The sequence below is a fragment of the Mirounga leonina genome, unplaced genomic scaffold (genome assembly GCF_011800145.1).
Source record: "Mirounga leonina isolate KUSES-001 unplaced genomic scaffold, KU_Mleo_1.0 Mir_53, whole genome shotgun sequence".
NCBI classification, from domain to species: Eukaryota; Metazoa; Chordata; class Mammalia; order Carnivora; family Phocidae; genus Mirounga; species Mirounga leonina.
Genome location: NW_023270807.1, coordinates 103,773,650 through 103,797,139, shown reverse-complemented (window position 1 = coordinate 103,797,139; position 23,490 = coordinate 103,773,650). Strand labels below are relative to the sequence as shown.

The window sequence follows — 23,490 nt, the reverse complement described above, 5'->3', positions numbered from 1 at the left end:
GAAGCCTGTATCTCACACTCCCTTTCACCCATTTTGCCCTAACCCCTTTTCTCTCTGGCAACCATCAGTTTATTCTCTGTATTTATAGGTTTGATTTTGCTTTTTGTTTGTTTATTCATTGTGGGTGCTTATTCATTTGTGGGTTTTATTCATTGTGGGTTTTCATTCTGCAAATGAGTGAAATCGTATGGTATTTGCTTTCTCAGTCTGACTTACTTCACTTAGCATAATACCCTCTAGGTCCACCCATGCTGTCACAGATGGCAAGACCCCATCCCTTTTTTATGGCTGCATAATATTCCAGTGGTGTGTGTGTGTGTGTGTGTGTGTGTACACATGTGTGCATCTGTGTACACAACACATCTTCCTTATGCATTCCTCTATTGATGGACACTTGGGCTGCTTCCATATCTTGGCTATTGCAAATAAAGCTGAAATAAATATAGGGGTGCATATATCTTTTCAAATTAGTGCTTTCATTTTCTTTGGGTAAATACCCAACAGATTTACTGGCTTATATGGTAATTCTATTTTTAATATCTTGAGGAGCCTTCATAATGTTTTCCACAGTGGCTGCACCAATTTGCATTCTCACCAACAGTGCACAAGTTTCATTTTTCTCCACATCCTCACCAACAGTTGTTATGTATTATCTTTTTTATTTTAGCCATTCTGACAGGTGTAAAGTTAAATCTTATTGTGGTTTGCATTTCCCTGATGATTAGTGACGTTGGGCATCTCTTCATGTGTCTGTTTGCCATCTGTGTGTCTTGTTTGGAAAAATATCTATTCAGATCCTCTGCACATTTTTAACCAGATTTTTTTTTCTTTTTTGGTGTTGAGTTGATAAGTTCTTTAGGCATTTTGGATATTAACCCAGTATTGGATGAATGATTTGCAAATATTTTCTCCCATTCAGTACGTTGCCTTTTTGTTTTGGTTATGGATTCCTTTGCTGTCAAAAAGCTTTTATATTTTGATATAGTCCCAAGAGTTTATTTTCGCTTTTTTCCCCCCTTGCCTTAGGAAGCACCTGGGGAAATGTTGCTATGAGCAATGTCAGAGAAATTACTGCCTGCATTCTTTTCTAGGATTTTTATGGTTTCAGTTCTCACGTTTAGATCTTTAGTCCATTTTGGGTTTATTTTTGTGTATGGTGTTAGAAAGTGGTCCAGTTTCATTCTGCATGTAGCCGTCCAGTTTTCCCAGCACCATTTACTGAAGACTGTCTTTCCCCCATTGTATACTCTTGCCTCCTTTGTCATAGATTGATTGACCATATAAGCATGGGTTTATTTTGGGCTCTCTGTTCTGTTTTGTTGATCTGTGTGTCTCTTTTTATGGCAGTACCATACTGTTTTGATTACTATAGTTTTTTAGTATATTCTCGAAATCTGAAATTATGATACCTCCAGCTTTGTTCTTTCTCAAGATTGCTTTGGGTATTCAGGGTCTTTTGTTGTTTTATACACATTTTAGTATTATCTGTTCTAGTTCTGTGAAAAATGCTGCTGTTATTTTGATGGGAATTGTATTGAATCTGTAGATTGCTTTGGGTAGTATGGACATTTTAACAATATTGATTAATTTAATCCATGAGCACAGAGTATCTTTCCATTTGTTGGTGTCACCTTTAATATCTTTCATCAATGTTTTATAGTTTTCAGATGTTTTTTTTTTAATTTTTAAAAGAGGTGTACCAGGTGGCTGCCTCATACAGATGGTGATGATGCACTTGGGAAATAGCATGAATAAGCCCTAGCTTCCCTTTCCCCTTGTAGGATTTTGTAGTGTTTCTTCTGGACCACCTGAGGCAGTTTGTTGTGGTGGGGGGATGATGTTCCATTAACACCTTTCTTTTTTTTTAAATTTATTTATTATTTTTTTATTATGTTATGTTAATCACCATACATTACATCATTAGTTTTTGATGTAGTGTTCCATGATTCATTGTTTGCATATAACACCCAGTGCTCCATGCAGAACGTGCCCTCTTTAATACCCATCACCAGGCTCCCCTCTAGAACCCTCAGTTTGTTTCTCAGAGTCCATAGTCTCTCATGGTTCGTCTCCCCCTCTGATTTCCCCCCCTTCATTCTTCCCCTCCTGCTATCTTCTTCTTCTTCTTTTTTTTAAACATATAATGTATTATTTGCTTCAGAGGTACAGGTCTGTGACTGATCAGTCTTACACAATTCACAGCGCTCACCATAGCACATACCCTCCCCAATGTCTATCACCCAGGCACCCCATCCCTCCCACCCCCCACCACTCCAGCAACCCTCAGTTTCATTAGCACCTTTCTATGTGCCACACACCCTGAATAGGAGAATCCCTCAGATACTTAAGGAGTAGGGGAATGCAAGTATGTAACACATCTGCTCCATATACATTCAGATGTGGACGCCATAACAGTACATCCAATCAACCCAGAGGCCCTCACCCACAAAATCACTTTAATTTCACTTCCCCAGTGTCCAAAATTCATTAGTTGAAATTGGGTCCTGTTTCCCCCTCTAGGAACATGGACAAAAGAGTCTAATGTGTGTGTGAGTTAGGAGCTCTGGCAACAGCAACCAGGAGATCACTGCTCTGCCCCTGAGAATACGAGGGTTAGAGAATGGAGGGGAGGCCAGCCTGTGGACAAAGTAGGGTGGCTTTTTCCTCCCATGACCCTCGCTCTAGCGTCAGTGCTTGAGCACTGGGGCTGCTTCCTCCCTCAAGTACCTCCTGGCACTGGATGGATGTCTGGGCCCATCAGCCCTGTTTTTTCCGTGCGTGTGCTTGTTGCCGTGGTCTGTGGTACCTTCGGCTACCATCACACCCAGGACCCCATCCTTGCCGCTGGCCAGCTGGGGCTGGGCTCTGGGCACCTGAGCCTGGCTAGCCTGGCTCTGTGCGGCAAGGCTCTGCATCTACTTCTGTTTTTGAGCAGCTGCTTGCTTCTGGCTCAGAAAGAAAAAACTTCTGATGTTTTGATTCACCCAAAAACTGTATGATGAATGGCAAGGTCCTCACTTGCTAGCATCATTTTTTTACAGTTTGGGGATTCCTTGACTCAGAAGCCACAACCATATTGCCTCTCAGCCATGGGTTTGCTGCTTCACTGTCATTGTAATATCTCGTCCTTGATCTGCTTGGGGAAGAGTGAGTGAACAACAGCCAAGGGGGCATTTGGGTGGTTTGCTTCAATTCTGCTTCTCATTGCTTAGCCTTGTTAGCGTGTAGGATATTTGGATACCCTTACTCCCTCACTTGTCTATGCTTGGAAGCATTGACTGACTATTTTGCAAAGTCTTCTAATATCCCAAACCCAGCCCACAGAGCCCTTGTCCTCTTCTTCCAGCAAGTCATGTTTCTGTTAGCATCCCATATCCTCACCGTCTAGCTGTCACTGTCTAGCAGAGTATTGATGGGGAAACTAAAGAGAAGAGAGCAACTCAGGAAGGTCAGGTACTTTGGAGGTGGTATGACTGTCAGCCCTGGTTTGAGCTGCACAAAGACATTGATGTAAGGGCATAGAATTGACACACTGCACAGGGAGGTGAGAATCAGGAGTAGTCATGTATTATAATTTTGTCCAACCACAATTCTCTTTCATCTTCCTTGATCAAAACTGGCATTTTTCCTATCAGAGGCCGCCCTGAATTAATTATCCTATTGGGTTCCTTAAATGTGTTAATAACTGATAATTTTTTGGCAAACACAGCAGATGGCAGAAGAACCATTTGGGGATGATTTTTTGGAATCATTCATTTAACAAAAACTGTCAGCATCCTAGTAGGTACTCAGTACTATGGCAGATGTTGGGGATACAGGGGTGAGCAAGGGGTGGACCCTGCCCTCAAAGGGCTTAGCATCCATGAGGAGAGATACTGATAAAGACGCAGAGTTGAGTCAGGCTGTCAGAGGCTCCAGGTATATCCAGACTGTACTACCAGAAAATATCCAGAGACAGACCAGTCCCTGGGATGGAATCAGAGTGTCAGGCGCATAGTCATTCTCTCAATCACATCTTATTTCATGGAGATGTATTGCACAGCATTTACAATGACCTCAAAAATACAGTTCATTATAATGAAACATGTAAGAGTCATTACTATTTATCTTCTTATTCAGGAAGTCCAGGAAGTCAAAGGAAGTGTTTACTGTTTGAATGGAAAAACAGGGAGGTATCTTCAATGACAGCCAAAATGAGAAGCAATTATAGAAGTCCTGTGCTCATGAAATAAAAACATTTCACAACTGCCTTGTTTCTCTTCCACACTGAGAAATTAAGTTTGAAAACTGACGTAAATATTGGTAATGCTGCTTTGATGAACCTGAATTCCTCACAGTGAGGTTAATGAGGCAATGATGAAAAATAAACATTATCTAAGTTGCCAGCAAAGGGAGGGTGAGAGGATTCCTTCGGCTCGCAATGGTCACATGTTTGCAAACTCGGACTGGTCATGGAAGAGATGGTGTATTTGGTCCAGAGTGAGAACTTCCAAAAGAAACGAGGAAGTGATCCAGATGACACGACATGCATGCAGTCCTATACCTTACCCTTTGCCCAGCTGCACTGGTCTACTAGCTGGTCCTTACATAGTCTCCTCTGAAGAGTCTCCAAATATGCTATTCCTACTGGTCAGGATGCCCTCTTACCCATTCACAAGTTCTGCCTGGTAAATGACTTTTCCTCTTTTAATATTTACAGAAAGTTTCATCTCTTCATTGAAGCCATGCCCAAATACTCCAGGTAACAGACTCGTGAGTCAAATACAGCTCGATTAAAATCCTGGTTCCACTACTTGCTAGCTGAGTGACTTGGAACAAATACTTAAATTCCTCAAGTTTCTTTTTTAAAACTTGGATTTTTAAAAAACCTCCTGCATAGGGCTGTTGTAAGAATTAGTGAAATACCCTCTGAAAAGCTCCTCACACAGAGCAGGTGCTCAGTAAAAGTGAGTTCCTGGACTCGTGTGATCATAGCAGCTCCCTGACTTCTCTGTGTTGGCATAGATCTCATTCCACAGTGATTCTGTCTCTTTTCTCCAACTGATGGCAGTATCATTGAAGATATGGAATGTGTCTTATTTTTGTCTTTGAATTTTCTGCAATACCTAGAAAAATACTTGCCAGAGTAGGGACTCAATAAATGTTCAATGAATGAATAAAGAGTAAGTGAATAATTTAATAAATGAGTAATTAACCAATATCCCCTAATTCGGTAGTCTTTAAGCTGTTGTTTTTCAGGGAAGTATTAAACTCTTGCTTTTAGGAGCCACATGGTGGTGTCTGTGTGTGTGTGTACACGTGTGTGTATTTGTACATAACTGCACCTTTAGAAGATTAAAGGCTGTTGTCTGTGTCAAGGTGTAAGCCGGATTGGACACTTAACTTTTATCAGTGATACAGACATAAGGAAAGGCACATGTGTTTTTATGGTCGGGCCAGGGGTGCTTGAGGGTGGTGGTTTTCAATCCGATTCTTATGGCGTGTGTTTGTTATTAGGAGAGGTGTTTGGTTCTCACAAATATTGGGGGAGTGAGCTATGACAAGGAGCCCAGCCTTTTCATGACTAAAATTTAATTGCCTTGTATATCAAGGAGGAATACTTTAGACTATTGATGTCTGCAATGGATTGGTGACATGGTCTTTTATTTAATTGTTTACTGCACTAGATCTAGATTAGCTGGGGCATTTGGTCTAAGGTGATTCAATGGTTATTTCATATTCACCTTTAATGAGGTACCCCCATCCTTCCCATATTCACTTGACACTGAATAAAATATATCACAATAATTTAATTCCTTTAACCTACTAGAGGGAAAGCTCATGTTCTCCAACACCTAGAGAGAGTTGGGCACATTGGCAAGCATCTATTCACCAATTCATTCATTCCCATTAATTCAACAAATATTGATTGAGTCTACTATGTGTCAGTCACTTTCTAAGGTACTAAGCATATAACTGAACAAAGCAGCTTTTAGAATTAAATATATTATTACTGAGAACATACTGGGTTCCAGGCATTATGCTACACTCTGGAGATATACCAAGAGAAAATCCTCACTGAACAGAGTATACATGACTGAGGGAATATATCCACAGGTGGAAGGAATGTGAGTTTTGTAGAAGAGGGTGTTGTAGATCCTTGAGTGTTAGTACCTAAGAATCACTGCCCAGCCTTGTATGGTTGTTTTAAGTTTCCACTTTTATCTCTAAGTCATGCCCTAGGGGCCACAAAAAAGAGTTTTCCAGCTGTTTACAACTTTAATTTTGAAACAGTTGCCTTGAACTATTCCATACATTGCATTCTTTTGCCCCTTTGGATTGCCATTTTTTAGATAACCTTGGAATTTTGAACTTGGTGTTCAGACCATGGGTTCTTCTGGACCACAGTCAGAGTTTTTCTTTCATCTGCCCTTGTCCAGATTGTCCCTGTTCAGCCAGACGCAAGACTGGAGATGCCACAGTTGACAGGCATTTTATGCGGCCACCCCAAATCCAAGAGTGGGATTTGAACAACCCAATTTATTTCAAATCTTATTTCTCAAAATCTTTCTCAAACATATATATTCATTTCAGCCTTACGTATATGCAATATATTGAGTTGAATCTTTCTTCATATCGCTTTGCAGTTCATCAGTGGGATGTTGATAGATATCAGAGTTCCAGGGAGGCTAAATAGAACGAGAAAGTTGACTTCATAGGAAATCAACAACATCACGCAATACACGACAGATGCCAAATTAGTGACATGGGTAGTAAGCACTGTCAGAATTCAGAGCTATGAGAAAGATCACTGCCAAATGGGGAGGAATTTGAGCTGGGCCTTGAAGAAAAGTTGGAATTTCAGTGGGAAGCCAGGAGGGGCAAAGCCACAGGGCAGGGTTGACGGTATGAACAAAGACCCAGGGGTGAGAGGTACTTGCATCTGGATAAGATCAAAGAGCTTCAGCTGTATCAGGTGGTCATTGTGTTACAGTAAAATCTGAGTTCCCGGGTAAGAATGACTGGCAGCTTTCTGAAGACCTAAGTTGAAAAGCAGAAAGAGAAATAATGGTTCTTGGAGGCAGTTTGTTTAACTATGTAAAGCTTAAATCCGTTTTTGCACTGCTAAGGAGAGGTGTGCCCTTCATTAGAGATTGGACATTTTATGGTTAGCTTCTCTTCCAGGAAAAAGAATTCTCTTTGATTGCTTTCCTCAGGTCCCTGAGGCCTTCCCTGGAGAATGCATCTTTGTGGATAATTTCACTCACTGCCCAGTCAGATTAAGACCTTCCACTGCACATAATGACATTTCCCCTGGACTGTTGCTTCTGTGAACAACATTGTGACAGCTTATATTTAAAAGGTGAATTTATGTAAACTGTGTGTCTGATGGGATTTTGAAGTTTGGTGTGAAATGTGTTCAGTCCAGCTGTGACTCACAGGGTTTTGATTCTCTACAGTTTTGCAGTGATTAATTTATTATATTAGCCAAATGATTTCCAGTTTTGTGCCTATGGAGGTGTGAAGTCTTGTGGTTGGTACCTGCTTTCTGGTCAGCAGGGTACACTTGACCATGCAGGGATAGGAAAGGATCACTACTGAGATGGGGGTTTGCCAAGGGTGTTCAGAGAAGAGTAGCTGATGTGAGCCCCAATTATAGATATTGAGAAGCCAAGGGGTATCCAGAAGGTTGTGCTTGGTGTTAAGTCTAAGTGCTGAAACAGGGCATATATCAAAAGGATAGAAGTTTGAGGATTGAAAGCAGAACAGGGTGCAAGAGGAGGAATGGTTGCTATGGGCAGTTCTTCAAGAAGTAGCTAGTGCCATGGTGCTTGATGCCTGGTACGTGATGTAGTGAGGTCCAAAGGAACCACGTTAGGATAGGACTCCATTCTTTCTCAGGGTGGTCTGGTACGGGTGAGAGGAAGAACTCTGTGCAAGAATCTCAGTGTAGAGGTATAGATGGTGTTTCAGGGAAAGTCAGGGTTGGAAGGCAGACGACTCAGCCATCCTCTGAGCAAGGAGCATGGGACCAGAGGTCGTCAGGGGTATATATGGTTCATGATCCTGATGGTTGTGGAACCTAGATGACAGATGTTGGGAATATTAATTTGTGTGAATGGGGTCTTAAAGAGTGATCTTGAACTGCGTAGACTTCTACTCAAGTTTCTTTGGGCTTCATGCTAGACACATGCAGGTGTGCTCAAGTGAAATCAGGTGTTTTTACCTGTTTTTGTCTTTATAGCGTGTTTAAGGGTACAGAAATATCATTGGCCCCTTGTGCAGGAAGAAAATTTAATTTCAATGAAAGATTGCCACCACATTGAAGCCTGGAGAGCCACGAGGAACCTGAAACCACTCCCCCAGGCTCTCAGGGGATGCATAGTCTCTTGCTTCTGTTTCTGTGTATTGGATGCATTCTCCTCATCAGTGGACTTTCTTTGCTTTTTCATCTTGCATATCGGCCAACCTGGCTGCCAGCCCTAATGCTGTATCAGGTCATCACTGGCTGAGGCTACCTATTAGTTCATGTTTTTCCAAGGGAGAAATGACTCAGCTGCTGGGAAGCCATTGAATTGGCTGGCTTGGGATCAAGTGCGCAGCCTCAATCCAGTCATACATGGGGTGACATAGATGTAGTGCTGTACCTCCCAGAGGCTAGAATCAATGGTGAAACTGTGTAGTCCCAAAGCCCTGTGTCTGATATGGTGTGGAGGGTTAGGCTTGGATTCTGATTGTCCCCCTAGGAAGCAGAGTGACAGAGGCTGGTGTTAGCATGGTAGGTCTGACTGAGAAAAATACAGCGTCTTAGCTGTAGGATGAGGAAGGGACTCATGTGGAAATCTGTGGTTTTAGGATCCCAGGCAGGAGCAACACTGTTGCCCCTCATGTTGTCCCACCCTGTCTTTGGTCCGGGTGAGTGCCCTTACCATTTCCTTATACTCTGAGGTAGCTCTAGTGTTGTGGACGGCCCTCCCAGAGCAGTGTGCCCTCGCCTGCCAGGAGATACAGTTGGTCTTATGGGATCAGAAGGCTTGAATTCTATCCCAGTTAGCTGAGGCATGGGGGTGGCTCAGTCTCTGTGGTTTTTCAGTTCTGAATGGGGCTAATGATCTCCAAGTTCTGTGTCGAGGAAGCTCTGAAAGGCCACATGATATAGATAATGATATAGATGATCTTGCTTTGAGGGCAGGTGATGGCCTGGCTGTCTTGACTTTTGAGTAGGTAAAGAAGAAGTAAAGTCTCTCCATCTCCACTCCTTTTCTCTTCCCACCCTCGTTCTGTCCTTCCCTGCAGGGGCCTCACAGATAAGTGCACACCCTCCAACCCCCATGTTCCAGTCACATATGTGCTCCCCACAAAGAGTCACCCATCAGCCATCCTTCGGTGCTGAGTGTGTGCACCCAATAGTATAGCATTTGATTCCTTAGCAAAAAACTTGCACTGGCCCTGGAAGTGGTCATTTGGGTAGGGAATTCCGAGTCCTGGATGCGCAGAGTATAGTCTAGAAGGGGTGAATGGTACGTGCCCAGAGTGGGGACATCAGGTGAGGCTGAGTGGTCCCTTGGTCACCTCACCTGAAGAGGAGGGGTGTGGCCAGAGCAGGGCCAGAATAGGACCCTGTAAAGCAGAGGCACTTGTACCTGGGCTTCTGGGTAATACTGTTTAGTACGCAGATGGAATTATTCCTGTGAAAGAATGGGCTCACTGAATTTAGTGTTGCTGCTTTGAGTAGCTCCAGGGAGGCAGACAGATCTCACAGTTATGCGGTATCAAGCTCTACGGAAGTCATGTTTCTAAGCCCAAGGTGTCTTCCTCCTGTCATATGGCACACTTGTTCTTGGCGAGGTCCAGTGAAACAAATTTGTGTACGTGAATAGGTTTTTGGCGGGTCTTCCCACCCCTCACCCCTTCCCTTTCCCCCCATCATCTGCCTGCATCTGTTTGGGGGAATTCCCCAACTTATGGGGACCTGCCTCTTATTACAGAAGTAAAAGGTAAAAATTGATGTTTGTTTTCCTAGGCTCCTGCAGCTGGGCAATGTAACCTGCTCTGTGTCAGCCAAGTAGACGGTGCTGCCCTGGGTGGAGCTTCGCAACCAGTGTGCTGTCCCACCGCAGTAGACCTGGCCTAGGTCATAGGACGTTGACGTGTGGCACTCTTCAGTCCTTGGAAATACCTGGTAGGGACTAGGGGAGGCAAAGCTCCTGGACATGCGACCCCTGACCTTCAGCACCCTCCTGTACCTCGGTGTGGTGTAAAAACCTTCATTTTCTGTAGTACTGGGGCACGTAACGGGCTGGGAAACACCGGATTAGGAGACTGAACTGGGAGCTGGCGACACAGTGATGGAGACCTTGAAAGGTTTTTTCTCTCTGGCATAACGGTGGTGGCCACAAGATGCCGTGTAATGAGCTACCCTGGGCTAAGCCTTTTCTCCTCGGACCATTTCTGTGACATCGTTCTTTAGTCCTTCAGTTAATATTTTTTTGATTTTTAAGGAAGTTATTTTCTGGTTGAGTCCGCCAAAGTTATATAATAGCTATACAACACTAGCCAGTTTAACAGCTATGGCAGAGGAGTGCCATGGGAGGGGAATTTCTGGTTTTTCTCTTCTTTCCACGCCAGGGTGAGTGTGAACCAGTTGGGCCCTTTGTTGGACACAGATATTCCTGGAAAGGTCACAAAGTATAAAATTTAGAGCTTGAAGGGGCTTTGAAGATGCTTCATCATACCACGAGAAGCTGAAGTGAAATGACTTGAAAGCTCATGAAGTTACCTAATGGAAGAATCTCAGAACTGTGCTCTTCCAATGTTTCCCATCATTAAAAAGAAAAGGTTGGTTGTTTGCTTTTTTTTCCCCAGAGCCAAAGCAATCCAAACCAAGAATAAACTTTGAGCATTTTTTTCAAAGTTAGAGTTACCAGTTTGTTAGATAAAGTATTGATGGGAAAGTTGCTCAATAATTGACACCTTTGTGGAAACAAGGCATTCCACTCAGGGGAAAATTTGATTTATTTCTATTATCTGAGTGGGCCTTTCTTTTAGTGATGCCATCTCTCATTTTTTAATAAAAACTTGGACCATTTCAGTGTCTAGCTATTCCTGGCAATTCGCCTTTCCATAGGAAAGAATGCTTTTAATGGCTTTAAACTAAAGCAAATGCTTCTTTTCCTTACGCTTGTTAAACAAGCCAAATATGTTCTTTGCTCTCTTGGAATTTTCTTGTATTTTATTTATTTATTTTTTTAATGTGAAAAGTGTGCCAGACAACTAAGCAGATTGCTATATACGTTTCACATGGATTAGCAAGAAACCTGAGAGCTTCAGGCGGTTTAAATTAAGCAATTAAAAAAATATTTGAGAAGGATCACTTTTTAAAAATGTTATTTGTTTGTTTCTTTTGTTTTGTTTTAAACCACATGAAAGATGCCTGGGGATGGGAGTTGTGGAGCAGGATGGGCTGACTGGAGGAATTACCAGGGGTGGGGTGGGGTGGGGGGATCTTTTGGGGTCATGGGTATGTTCATTATCGTGATAGGAGCAAACAGATGTCAAAACTAATTAAATTGTACACTTTAAGCATGTGCAGTTTGTTCTATGTTAAGACCTCAACAGAGTTGTTTCTTAAAAATAAAACAAATGAAGCAACAGTTCAGACTCCTCTGTGAAAGACTCAGAGCTGGGGAAGGCGGGAGAGCCAAGGGATCAAAAACTCTGTGGAATGTGCTGTTCAGTGGCCAATGGGGATGAGGGACACGTTATTAGGAGCATGCCACCCACTCAGACCAAACACCCTGTCCTCAGAACGGCGCTTCTGGTGGCGCCTCCCAGTTCTGCTGTCATGAAGCTCTTTGCCCTGGGTTTTCTGAGTCCCTTGACCATCTTCACTTGAGGTTGTAGGATGGGCCTTCCTTATGTTTTTTAAAATTATTTATTTATTTTCCAGAGGACTGCAACAAGGATTTATGTTTATTACATGTAATCTGGGAATTTTTCTGAGGGTTCCTGGCACGTATAAATTATAGCTCAAACTCTTACCTCTAATTTCTAAGACACTACTCAAATTGTTATGTTTCACAGGAATTCACTGGAATTCCATCAGATCAGCTGCTTGTGCGGAGTAAATAGAAGAGGCTCAGAAGCAGACGTTGAATTCCTGCTGAAACTGGTTAGAGGTAGGGTGACTGTATAATTTATTATCTAAACAGAGACATATTTTTGAGAGTGAAAAAAGCCACTATTGGTATTTGGGTTGACAGCACAGACATAAACTGGGATTGTGCCTGGTAAAGCAGGATATCTGGTCACCCTAGTTATAAGACAACTTGACCTTTATTTAAAAATTTTTTTTAAAGATTTTTTTTTTTTTTTTGACAGAGAGAGAGAGAGAAAGTGAGAGAGCATGCAGGCAGGAGAGGGGCAGAGGGAGAAGGAGAGAGAGAATCTTAAGCAGGCTCCATGCCCAGCGTGGGGCCCTATCTCACGACCCTGAGATCACGACCTGAACTGAAATCAAGAGTCAGATGCTTAACCGACTGAGCCACCCAGGCACCCCAAAGATTTTTTTATTTTTAAATAATCTCTACACACAATGTGGGGCTCAAACTCACAACCCCAAGATCAAGAGTCGCATGCTCCACCGACTGAGCCAGCCAGGTGCCCCGGACTCCTTGACCTTTATAAAAGTAGACATCAGTGTGTGCTAGGGAGCATAAGCAATGTTCTCAGGGACAAAGAGGCCAAATGAGAGTTTGCCCATTGGACTCACCTTACTTGGAGCTGGAGAGAGAATGGGGGTGTGGATTACTCACTCACAAGGATTCTGAGAATGCAGTTTGGCCCCTGGTGACTTGGATCAATTGCTCCTCATGAGGCCTTTCTATTTTTCTTTGATCCTAGAAGCATCTGAGTGATACATCAGCCAATCTCTGCACAATGGCAACATATTTAGCCCCTCATATTTGAAGAAAATGTTAGCTAAGACAAACATAACTTTTCTTCAACTCAGCTTCCTACATCTGTCATGATCTTTGCAGCTCAGAAAGCAACAGTTAAACAGACTCTTTTGATTATTTGTTTTTTTTTAATTACAACATTTTTTATAGTTTGTACTTCCTTTTTTTGCACTCTTAAAGAGTTGCCATTAGATCGAAGTAGCTAGAATTTGAAAGTGAAAGCGTAGACTGCAGTGTTATAGACAGGAGAATTAGTGAAAGGTTCTCAGTATGAAAATATCTTTAATATCCTGCCTGGGTATTAAAGTGACAGGATGTTTCTTGGATAAGCTCTCATGAGTCTACAATAATTAGTTTTTATTACATCATATTGAACACAGCAGCCTTTTCCCAACATGGTGGTGTGCAAGGCTCTATATGAGTTTAGTCTTGCTTGTCTCGTTAGCTTCATCTTTCAATCCTTGCTTAACTTACGCCTTATGTTTCAGAATGTTAAACTCCTTCTAGTATGTTCAGCACCCCACACAGAAGACTTTAAGAAGAGTTCTTTATCTCCAAGTCCTTTTTACTCCTATGTTCTCTGTGGAGAATGTATTTTTCTCTTTCCCCACTCAGTGGTCACTGCTTCCAGGAAGCCTCCTGTTACTTCTTTCCTTACTCCTCCCCAGGCCCTGTTAGGATTCCTTTTCTTTGCCTCCTTAATATGGTTGCAGCTCTCTTTCATATGTGATATATTATTTTATTTAATTTATTTAAAAAAAATTTTTTTTAAAGATTTTATTTATTTATTCATGAGAGACAGAGAGAGAGAGAGAGAGGCAGAGGGAGAAGCAGGCTCCCAAGGAGCAGGGAGCCCGATGCGGGACTCGATCCCAGGACCCTGAGATCATGACCTGAGCCGGAGGCAGACGCTTAACCATCTGAGCCACCCAGGTGCCCTGTGATATATTATTTTAAAATGATAAGTTTACATATTTGTGTCTGATACATCAAACAAGCACCTAGAAAACTGAACCTGCTGTCTAATATTCTCTCTCTCTCTTCCTCCCTTTCTCTCTAATGGCCAGCACAGTTGACACAGTGAAGGTGTTTCCAGGGCCTAATGAAATTGTACCTGAACCTGAGAAAACAACCAGCTGAAACATTTCCAAGAAAGACAGGTGTGCAAACGATTCCTGCTGAGAATAGGTGCGATGCTGTTTACATTACTGCTCTTGAGCTGAGCTTCGCTTTCCCATTTCCTCAGAGTAAATATGTGTACATATGAGATAGAGACAGATGCATAGAATTTAAGTGCAGTGGTGCAATCATCAGATCGGAAAAATACAGGCTTTGTTGACCCCACCATATTGGATCTATTTTTAACTCTCAGTTTATTTTAGGTCAGCTTTAGTTTTCTTGGAACTGAGAAACACCACATATTTAACTGCACCGTTTTAAGGAAAATAGTGGAAATATAATGAGTAGGAAATGTTACTTCCAAACTCCTATTAATGAGTGTGCAAGGTCATTTTTTCCAATATCCTTTTTAACTGCGCAAACACTGAACACTTCTGGACAGCGTTTTTATTCCTGAAGAAGTAACTCACTGTAATTAACAAGAGCCTGAAAAGACTGAGGGAGAAAATGATTAGAAAGGTTTAAATATATTTTGTTTTTAATCTTTCTGAAATCTTGGTGATTGTTATTTGTTCAGATGGTAAATTTAAAGAAATCATTATTATTCCAAAAGCTGAGAGTCAAGACTTAGAGTTTGTAGAATCTGTTCCCTAAATTAATGTCACTAGAAAGTTACCAAAAAGTGCATAATCTACCCTTCAGATTTCTGAATGGAAAAGAGAATGTTAAGCAGTCTGATCTATTTATTAAATGCACATGGATATAACTATTTTTAACCAGTGGAATTTGAGATGGCTAGAACATTTAAACCAAAATTCCAGGTGAATTATTCAAAACACAAAGAGTAACTGGACAAAAGAAGGTGACTCTGGATATATCATTCAAAGTAAAATGGAGTCAAGTTTTGCCAAAGCTCTGTAGAAGCCCAAAGCTTAGGAATTGCCAGTTCAGTGTGCAAAAAGGAGGAAGCATTGGGCTTCTGTGAGATCTTTTCTTAGCTAAGCAAGAGGCACATGTACCTTCTAATTATACATGTATTGGGCAGATTAATTAGAGTACCTACTACCATGAATTTTTGTTTTATTTTTGTTTTTAATAGCAGAAGCCACCCTGGCCAGTGCTTAGTGAAGTAGGGTCTGACTATCTATGCAGGGCCACCTGTGATGGGCTCAACTTGGCCCAACCCAAGCCAGATGTGAAGGACTTTGTCCTACGGCAAATAATAATTAGTTAAGCCAACCAGACTAGTTCCCTCCAAAATTATTTCTAGGGAATTCAGAAAAATTATTCTAGGGAATTTCCTCCAAAAAGATGGAGTAGACACAGAGATGGAAACAATGGCACTTTGAAAGAGAGACCACATGAGCTATGAGAGAAGTAGAGACCTCTTGAGACCTGCCTCAAGACCTGCCTAATGGTTGGATAGCTTTTAAGATCTGGCACTCACATATCTTTATATGTTCCCATTTTTCTTAAAGTGGCCTGAGCAAATCTCTGTTCCTGATAATCAAGGGTCTAGTTACCACACTCAAGGGATAAAAGATAGCTGCATAAAATCTTGTAGCCAATGAAGAGAGAGCAGTTGCTAATCAGAGACTTCCAACAGAGTGGAGAGAGAAGACGCAAGCTGCAAAATGCCAACTTCTTAAAAGCTCCACAAACAAATACCAGAGTCTCCTACCCAGCCCATCCTTGATGGCCCCATGGGAAAATGATCATGTTATGATCCACTGAAACCATTGAAGAGCATGTGACTAAGATAAAGACATAGAAGCTCTAGCAATTATTTGATTCTATTACATTGTTGAGAAGTCAGCTTCTGGCCAGAAGATAGGAAATTCTTTCCCCATGTTACACAAAATCTTTTGGCTTCCTGGAACTGCTATTTAAAATTTCAAGTACTGTATCTGGGTATAAATTAGAGGCATTAAAGATTTGTTTAATGTTGGCAAGTTCAGGCAGATAATAAATATATATTCCACTTAAGGTATTATTTTCTGGAGGGTAGTAAATATGCATTTGTGAAGTCTTTTTTTATGGAACGAACAGAGAAATATTTAATCAGTGCTTTGCCTTATACTGGTGGTGGTGGTGGCTGAGGATTAGAATGAGAGTGCAGATAATTATCAAGAGGAAGGTAATTTCTCTCTTTTAAGTAGAGAACCAATTTGGCTCTCTTAACTAGAGCTATTGCCTAATCAGTCAAACCAAGAGCCAGAATGGCAAGGGGATGGATATTTCATTAAGGATGTCAGAGATGTGTACTAATCTACAAATGCCCTTAGTAATAGGCTTTTGGATTTCACATAACTTACAGGAGTATAGCATTATAAAAAGAGATAAAAAAGATCACACACAACTAATTGTGCACAGATTTGTAAATTAAATAGTAAGCCCATGCATTTCAATTACATTGGCAAAGTCAATTACATATAATTGCAATTCTAGCTCATGTGCTTGCATAATTCAAACTTTATTAAAGCTTTACTACATGGAGCAAGTTTCAGCACATGGAAATACTTTTAAAGTAAATCTCTAATCATATCATACAATAAAAGTTTTTAAATTGCTTTTACATTTTGATGCAACTCCATCTGCCTCCAAAGTGGAAAACATGTTCAACTGTCTTTATAATTCACAAATCTGGTAAATTTTCCCTGAAACCAGCCAGAAATGTATATACTGTTTAATCACCAGTAACTCATGGATCAAGATGAAATACTTGCTTGGTTTTTCTAACTTTTTTCTTAAATTTTTTACTTAGATTCCAGTTAGTTAACGTAGAGTGTAATGTTAGTTTCAGGTGTAGAATGTGTGATTCAACGCTTCTGTACTTCACTAGGTGCACATCATGACAAGTGCACTCCTTAATCCCCATCACCTATTTAATGCATCCCTCCACCAGCCTTCTCTCTGGTAGCCATCAGTTTGTTCTCTATAGTTAAGGGTCTGTTTCTTGGTTTGCCTCTCTCTCTTGTCACCCCCCCTTTGCTCATTTGTTTTGTTTCTTAAATTCCGCATATAAGTAAAATCATATGATATTTGTCTTTCTCTGACTGACTTATTTCACTTAGCATAATATTCCATAGCTCCATCCACATTTTCAATGGCAAGATTTCATTCCTTTTTATGGCTGAGTATATTCCATTGTATATATATACCACATCTCTGTCCATTTATCAATCGATGGACACTTGGGCTGTTTCCATAATTTGGCTGCTATAAACATCGGGGTGCATGTATCCCTTTGAATTAGTAATTTTGTATGCTTTGGGTAAATACCTAGGAGTGTGATTGCTGGATTATAGGGTAGTTCTATTTTTAACTTTTTAAGGACCCTCCATACTGTTTTCCACATTGGCTGTACCAGTTTGCATTTCCACCAACAGTGCAAGAGGGTTCCCTTTTCTCCACATCCTTGCCAACACCTGTTGTTTCTTGTGTTGTTAATTTTAGTCATTCTGACATGTGTGAGGTGATTTCTCATTGTAGTTTTGATTTGCATTTCGCTGATGATCAGGTATGTTGAGCATCTTTTCATGTGTTAGTTGGCCATCTCTGTGTTTTCTTTGGAAAAATGTCTGTTCTTGTTTTCTGACCATTTTTTGGGTGTTGAGCTTTTTACGTTTTTTATATATTTGGGATACTAACCCCTTATGAGATATGTCATTTGCAAATAGCTTCTCCTATTCTGTAGGTTGCCTTTAGTTTTGATTGTTTCCTTTGTTGTGTAGAAGTTCTTTATTTTGAGGTAGTCCCAGTAGTTAATTTTTTATTTTGTTTTCCTTGCCTCAGGAGACATAGCTAGGAAGAAATTGCTATAGCTGATGTCAAAGAAGTTACTGCCTGTGTTCTCTTCTAGGATTTTTATGGTTTCAGGATTCACACTTAGGTTTTTAATCCATTCTGAATTTATTTTTGTGTGTGGTGTAGGAAAGTGGTCCAGTTTCATTCTTTTGCATGGAGCTGTCCAGTTTTCCCAACACCATTTGTTGAAGAGACTGTGTTTTCCCCTTTGGATATTCTTTCCTGCTTTGTCGAAGATTAATTGACCATATACTTGTGGGTTCATTTCTGGATTTTCTATTCTGTTCCATTGATCTATGTGTCTGTTTTTGTGCCAGTACCATACAGTTGATCACCAGAGCTTTGTAATATAACTTGAAGTCTGGAATTGTGATGTCTCCAGCTTTTTCTTTTTCAAGGTTTCTTTGGCTATTCGGGGTCTTTTGTGAAAGTTCCTTACAAATTTTAGGATTGTTTGTTATAACTCTGTGAAAAATGCTGGTGGTGTTTTGATAGGGATTGCATCAAATGTATAGATTGCTTTGGGTAGTATAGACATTTTAACAATATTTGTTCTTTCAGTCCTTGAGCATGGAACATCTTTCCATTTCTTTGTGTCATCTTCAGTTTCTTTCATCAGTGTTTTATAGTTTTCAGAGTACAGGTCTTTCATCTCTTTGGTTAGGTTGATTCCTTTTTTTTCCCCCCTGGGTATCTTATGGTGCAATTGTAAATGGGATTGATTCCTTAATTTCCCTTTCTTCTGCTTCAGTGTTGGTGTATAAAATGCAACATATTTCTGTACATTGATTTTTTTATCCTATGACTTTACTGAATTCATTTATCAGTTCTAGCAGTGTTTTGGTGGAGTGTTTCAGTGTTTCTATATATAATGTCATGTCATCTGAATATAGTGAAAGTTTTACTTTTTCATCACTGATTTGGATGCTTTTTCTTTGTTTTTGTTGTCTGATTGCTGTGACTAAGATTTCCAGTACTATGTTGAATAAAAGCAGTGAGAGTGGACATCCCTGTATTGTTCCTGACCATAGAAGAAAAGCTTTTAGTTTTGCCCCATTTAGGATGATATTAGCTGTTGGTTGGGTTTTCTAACTTAATTCCTAAAAACCTCTGTGCTCAATACATTTTTTTATTACTATACGCTCAATTTATTGCAGCCATCTGGGTTGCATATCATAATCAATACATTTTTATTAGCTCTTCTTACATGTATGAATATAATGAAAACATAAATGAGTCTAAAGATCCAGACATAGCTCACAACATATAAAATATCTTTTTTTTTTTAATTAAAAAAATTCTTACTTTCTTATGTAAGAAGGGCTCCTTTGGCCAGGTTTGAAGTTTTGAATCCCCTTAGACCTGGGCCCTGCTAAATCTGAGATCCTGTGGACCTCAATCATCACAGACTCTGTTCTAGGTGGGTTTACCTCTCACCAGCTGTGTGCCTTGGACAGCAGTCTGTGTCTCTTTGGTTCTCAGTTCCTTATCTCTAAGTTGAGGGGTTGAGTACATCAGTGGTTTTCCAATTGTTCCCTATAAAGCCTTGGTGTAACTGTGACTACTCCTAGGGACTGCTGGGTGGGGTGGACGCAGTGGGCACAAGCTGCTGGGGGTCTGGGCTCCCACACTACCTGCTCAAAGGGAGCAGTTTTCCTTATGTCTACTGGATTTTACTGGACTTGCATGTGAACTTTCACTTGATGAAAGAGCTTTAAGGCCAAAAAATAAAAAGAAAAAAGAAAAGATTTGTAAATCACTAAACTAGATAAAAATCAAGGTTACTGTTTTGTTCAAGAGTTAAATTATTCCACTGCAAGTACCTGAATGGGTCTAGCATGAAATGGCTGTCAATAAATACCTGTTGAGTGAATAAACAGAGTTCTTGGCCTTAAGGGATTTATAATCAAATGAAAAATCTTCATCTTACAAAATACTGTAGTTAAAACAATGCTTCTTTTATCCTCTTGCTATTTTGTTTCTTAATCTTTGAATTTTGTAAGCGGCAAATGAGAATGTCTGTTCTCCATCTTCAAATGTGCCCACACTAAAATGATCCCATTTAGATGAATATCAGATAATAAATTGCAGGCCACAGGATTGTTAATAGTTCCATTATTAATTTGTGTAGTACCTGTAATCGAGGTAGGCTAGAAATACTGACCTTACTTTATAAACATGGGTTATTTTTGGTGGGATTAATGAAAATCTTTCCTTCAGATGAAAAGCTCTTCCAATGGCATTTGCATGAATAAAAATGAAAATATCTTAGTATATTTTCTAAAAACTTCTGCAAAGCTTTCTATGAGTTGACATCAGAACAAGTATAGAAAACCATGGGGTTGAACAGTGTTGCAGTTCATGAAAGGCAGGGGCTCCTCGGTCGGTAGGTGATTGTCCCCTTGTTAACTCTGCATACATCTGTGAGGTCTACTTATTCAGAATATAACATTTCCCAAGTTTCATGGTAGTTCATAACTACACCTGTTGCAACTACGTAGAATGCCCTTCCCACTTTCTTCATCCATGTTTGTCTTATTTAACCTTCACACTGTCCCACAAGCATAGCCTACTCCACCTTCATTTCCCATGTCAACCATTTTTATTTAGGTATTTCTTCTCCATGCCCCAAATCCTACACATATTTCTAATTTAACATGTATCCCATGGCTGCAACCATTTATTTACTTTTCTCTCTTGCTGACCATGCTAAAATCTCTTTTAGGGTAGGGATCATATCTTACTTATTTGACTTTGTGTTTCCAAACGCTTAACAAAAGTGCCTGGCATGTTGTAATTGTCCAGTGAATGAATTTTTTTTTTCTGAAAAACTGTTGGTTTTGAGACTATTGTCCAAAAGTCACTATATCAATCAGAGTCCAGACAGAAAAGCAGAGACCATCCTAGGTTTTTCAAATAGAGCAAAATTTAATACAGGAAGTTGGTTTCAAGTGTATTAAAAGATGGGGCACCTGGGTGGCTCAGTCAGTTGGGTGTCCAGCTCTTGATTTCAGCTCGGGTTGTGAGCTCAGGGTCATGGGATCAAGCCCTGCACAGGGAATCTGCTCTGGGCATGGAGCTTGCTTGGGATTCTCTCTCTCCCTCTCCCTCTGTCCCTCCTCTCATTCACATGCACACTCTCTCTCTTTAAAAAATTAAATAAAATGTATTGGAAGAGCAGAAGAATGAAGAGAGGTGTTTGAAGAACAACAAGGAATAAGGGATGATAGTCACAGACCAAAAGTAGGAAATATCCCTGGGCTGATCTAAGCCCATGATCTTGAGACAACACTTGCTGTTGCACTGTTGCTTCTGGATCTACTGGAGAGGTCTTCACTACCAGGAAGTGGTCACTCCCTGGGCTGCTGAAGTAGCCTCCACCTTATTTCCACCTTAACACCTGCCAAAAACTGCCTGCAGCTGTCATCAAACAAAAGACTTCTCTCTATCTCAGATTAGTGCTTTTTTTCTGGCAGATGTAACAAGAGGAGAGCTGACGAGAGTTTGGGGAATGTGGTTTTCAGACTTCCAGCCTCAGTGGTGCAGGGAGCAGGCACAGAGCTGAGAGTCAACAGTCACTGACACTTCCAGGAGTTCTCAGTGTCGGAGTCCATAGTGCTAAATATATTGGAGCTTTTCAGGAAAACAGTACTGCTTGATTAAAAAGCATGAATGTGAATATGTCAAAGACATCTTACCTATGCTAATCAAATGTACCCCTGCCACAAAAATGGGGGATAGGAGGCAACTTTATGAAGCTCATCAGAATTAATATTCAAAATTTTCTCAGTAGACTAGAACTAGGATTCACAAGTCAACAAGATAAAAATCTTACAGGAATATGTAAATGCAAAATTTTCATTTGCATTAAAAAAAACTCCCAAGTCTTTTCACTCATTTTACATATGGGAAGCTTATGAGCCATAAATGTGATATGAACCATATAATGAGGCTTCCAAAAAAATTAGCTACAATTCTTGGCTGCATTAATAAGAATATGGTTTCCACATCTAGGAGGGTAATAACACCACTGTACTCTATTTTGTTTAGATCTCATCAGTAGTATTAATAATTCCTTTTCAACTGTGATTTTTCTACATACAAAATACAAATTTATAGAGACGTACCTCAGTACATCATTTTGGCAAGAGGAAGAAATTGTAGTCTGTACATATGAGACACTCCACTTCACTGCTCTTTTTCTACCAGACTTCTGGTGAAGGCAAGAGGGACATCAGTACTTCCTCATTTTCACTCCAGATGGATGATTCTATGTTCTATTATGCCCAGTGCCACTTTTAATAACTTCTTTGTAATACTCATTTCTGTCATGAAATGAAATTTATTGATAACTTAAAGAAAAATAAAAAGCAATTCAATATAGAAACTCAGTTGCTATAAAAGAAGACATAAGTAGTTAGATGCTTGTTCCTTGTTACAATGAATACATTTAGATTTATAAATAAAAACAGTATTCAACTGAATATTTTCCACACTTTATATTTATATTTTGAAATAAGGGCTAAATAGGATCTTTATATTTATATTTGTTTTATGGCCCAGGATATCATTTATCTTTGTGAATGTTCTATGGTTGTTTGGAATGTTCTGTAAATGATAATTAGTCAACTCTGTTTGTAGTGTTGTTCAAATCTTCTGTTTTCTTACTGACTTCCTGTTTACTTGTCCTATTAATTACTGAGAAATTAGTGTTGAAATCTCAAATTATTTTACTTCTTTTAGTTCTGTCAGTTATCACGTATTATGATGCTCTGTTATTAGAAACATAAACATTTAAGATTCTGCATTGTCTTGATGAATTGACATCTTCGTCACTCAGAAATGTGCCCTTTTTATTCCTGGGAATATTTTTTGTTCTGAAGTTTACTTTGTCTGATATTAATATAGCCCCTTCAACTTTCTTTTGCTTGATGTTTTCATGGTATACCTTTTTCTATAGTTTTCCTTTTAATTCATTTGTTTCTTTATATTTAAGGTGCTTTTCTCATAAACAGCACTATAGTTAGGTCTTGCTTTTTTTTTTTTTATCTGACAATCTCTGTCTTGTAATTGGAGTGTTTAGTTTATTTGCATTTAATGTAAATATTGATATGGTTGGGGTTAAATCTGCCACCATCTTGCTATTTGCTTTCTATTTGTCCAATTTAATTTTTGTTCCTTTTTTTTTCTTGCTTCCTGATTTCTTTTGGATTAACCAGTTATTGTTTTTTACGATTTTATTTTTCCTTACCGCTGGCAGATCTGTGATATGTTTTATTTTTTATTTGTTGATATGTTTTATTTTTTTCAGTGGTTGCTTCGAGGTTTACGGTATACATTTGTAACCTATCACAATCTACTTTCAAATAATATTATACTCCTGCACATAGAATGTAAGCACCTTACAACAGGATGCCTCCATTTTCCTCCTCTTCTCCTTCACACTGTTGTTTCACACCCAGTATCATCATACATTGTGCTATTTTTTGCCATACATGCCCCACAATACAAACTGTTATTGTGACTTTAAATCATCAATTGCATTTTAAAAAGATTTAAAATGAGGAAAAGAAAAGGTCTTTTACTATGTTCCCACGTATTTATTGTTTCCATGCTCTTCATTCCT

General features: G+C 39.9%; 1 protein-coding gene across 1 annotated transcript in view; it reads left to right on the top strand.

Annotated features, from left to right (window-relative positions):
* CNKSR3 (CNKSR family member 3) overlaps nucleotides 1-23,490 on the top strand; it is a 159,048-nt gene that overhangs the window by 5,857 nt on the left and 129,701 nt on the right. The window contains exons 3-7 of the mRNA XM_034991062.1: nucleotides 4,120-4,667; nucleotides 7,197-7,342; nucleotides 10,004-10,130; nucleotides 10,609-10,818; nucleotides 12,064-12,158. The gene's annotated coding sequence lies outside the window, so the exon portion shown is untranslated. The remainder of the gene's footprint in view (nucleotides 1-4,119; nucleotides 4,668-7,196; nucleotides 7,343-10,003; nucleotides 10,131-10,608; nucleotides 10,819-12,063; nucleotides 12,159-23,490) is intronic.